Below are 2,500 nucleotides of genomic sequence, written 5' to 3'. Positions count from 1 at the left end.
TGTGTGTGTGTGTGTGTGTGTGTGTGTGTGTGTGTGTGTGTGTGTGTTTGTCTCTTTATGGCTGTGTTTTATTATGTTGGATACTGTTTTCCTAGGGCCTAAATGCGGCCCAGGGAGTTCGAGCCACATGCACCAAATTCGGATATGTCGTAGACCCTGGTCTGAAGTTTGTTGTTTCTATTTTTCTAAGTGATCGGAATTCCGGCATTCCCGGTACGGAAGCTCAAAGTGGCCCTTTTCCCATAGACTTCCATTATAAACTTTTGAGGTTTATAACTCGGCAGGTTTTTGAGCGATTTACACCGAACTCAGACAGGTTCTTTAGGACCTTACAAAGGACAAAGTTTTTATTCCGGAGTTCCGACGGAATTTTCGGTTTTCCCGTAGTCGACGATCGAACATCCCATAGACTTGAATAGGAAATTCCGAAAAGTCCTCTAAGCTCACACACACACACAGTGTGGCACAGAGCTCACACACACACAGCGTGGCACAGAGCTCACACACACAGCATGGCACAGAGCTCACACACACACAGCGTGGCACAGAGCTCACACACACACACAGCGTGGCACAGAGCTCACACACACACACACAGCGTGGCACAGAGCTCACACACACACACAGCGTGGCACAGAGCTCACACACACACAGCATGGCACAGAGCTCACACACAGCATGGCACAGAGCTCACACACACACAGCATGGCACAGCTCACACACACACACAGCGTGGCACAGAGCTCACACACAGCATGGCACAGAGCTCACACACACACACAGCGTGGCACAGAGCTCACACACACACAGCGTGGCACAGAGCTCACACACACACACACACAGCGTGGCACAGAGCTCACACACACACAGCGTGGCACAGAGCTCACACACACCTAGCGTGGCACAGAGCTCACACACACACACACACAGCGTGGCACAGAGCTCACACACACACACACACACAGCGTGGCACAGAGCTCACACACACACCCACACACAGCGTGGCACAGAGCTCACACACACACACAGCGCGGCACAGAGCTCACACACACACAGCGTGGCACAGAGCTCACACACACACAGCGTGGCACAGAGCTCACACACACACACACACAGCGTGGCACAGAGCTCACACACACACAGCGTGGCACAGAGCTCACACACACACACAGCGTGACACAGAGCTCACACACACAGCATGGCACAGAGCTCACACACACACACACACAGCGTGGCACAGAGCTCACACACACACACAGCGTGGCACAGAGCTCACACACACACACACACACAGCGTGGCACAGAGCTCACACACACACAGCGTGGCACAGAGCTCACACACACAGCGTGGCACAGAGCTCACACACACACACAGCGTGGCACAGAGCTCACACACACACACAGCGTGGCACAGAGCTCACACACACACAGCGTGTCACAGAGCTCACACACACACAGCGTGGCACAGAGCTCACACACACACAGCGTGGCACAGAGCTCACACACACACAGCGTGTCACAGAGCTCACACACACACAGCGTGGCACAGAGCTCACACACACACAGCGTGGCACAGAGCTCACACACACAGCGTGGCACAGAGCTCACACACACACACAGCGTGGCACAGAGCTCACACACACACACAGCGTGGCACAGAGCTCACACACACACACAGCGTGGCACAGAGCTCACACACGGCTTCTCTTCTGTGTTCTCCTAGTGACTGTACATGTAAAGGAGACTCAATACATGTAACTATCAACTCCTCACTATCAATCCAGTGATTCCAAAAGTATTGGCCCCCAGGCAATACATTTACCCTATCTATCTGTCTGTCTATCTATCTATCTATCTATCTATCCGTCTGTCTGTCTGTCTGTCTATCTATCTATCTATCTATCTATCTATCTATCTATCTATCTATCATTAATTCAACAGTAAAATTTACATGTACTCATCTATGCAGTATAATAATTAGTAGAATCCCACAATGACTGTACTATTGACATGAAATACTTTTGTCCAAAAGTATTGGCACCCCATCGGGAATACTGGTGACGTCACGCGTAGCCCCGCCCCCAAAATAAGCGAAATCACACATTTTCCACAACATGGACATGTGACATATCAAAACACTCAGCACGATGAGGGGAACTGCCTCACGTGTATTCTGGTCACGTCACGTGCAGCCCCGCCCCCAAAATAAGCAAAATCAAAAAATTTCCACAACATTAACATGTCATATATCAAAACACTCAGGACAATGAGGGTAATCACGTCACGGGTATTCGGATACTGTCACATGCTTATGTCCAAAAGTATTGGCACCCTAGCTGTCCAATAGCTTTCACAAGCTTTCTGTCCACCTGCCTCAAAAAGTCACACATACTCATATGTCCAGTCGCTTCCAAAAAGCACCGGCCTTTGAGAATAATTGCACCGTCAAAGCCAACATCAAAGTTTGTCGCGATGAACTTTACAAATCTAGTTTTATCTT

At 50.0% G+C, this 2,500-nt stretch overlaps 2 protein-coding genes and 2 long non-coding RNA genes across 5 annotated transcripts in view; 2 read left to right on the top strand and 2 right to left on the bottom strand.

Annotated features, from left to right (window-relative positions):
* Positions 1 to 2,500, bottom strand: part of LOC113657299 — a 1,727,325-nt gene that overhangs the window by 710,303 nt on the left and 1,014,522 nt on the right. The window lies entirely within an intron of this gene.
* Positions 1 to 2,500, top strand: part of LOC125146171 — a 1,103,650-nt gene that overhangs the window by 260,094 nt on the left and 841,056 nt on the right. The gene's annotated exons all lie outside the window — the stretch shown is intronic.
* The window catches only part of LOC125146180, a 10,716-nt gene that overhangs the window by 4,176 nt on the left and 4,040 nt on the right, over positions 1 to 2,500 (bottom strand). The gene's annotated exons all lie outside the window — the stretch shown is intronic.
* The window catches only part of hdc (histidine decarboxylase), a 12,797-nt gene continuing 12,515 nt past the window's right edge, over positions 2,219 to 2,500 (top strand). For both annotated transcript variants that reach the window (XM_027140233.2, XM_047822132.1), the window contains exon 1: positions 2,219 to 2,500. This exon is cut by the window's right edge and continues 1,587 nt beyond it. The gene's annotated coding sequence lies outside the window, so the exon portion shown is untranslated.

The sequence above is a fragment of the Tachysurus fulvidraco genome, chromosome 13, assembly GCF_022655615.1.
Source record: "Tachysurus fulvidraco isolate hzauxx_2018 chromosome 13, HZAU_PFXX_2.0, whole genome shotgun sequence".
Lineage (NCBI taxonomy): Eukaryota > Metazoa > Chordata > Actinopteri > Siluriformes > Bagridae > Tachysurus > Tachysurus fulvidraco.
Note: the sequence above shows the minus strand (reverse complement) of the source record. Positions and strands in the feature narration are given on the sequence as shown.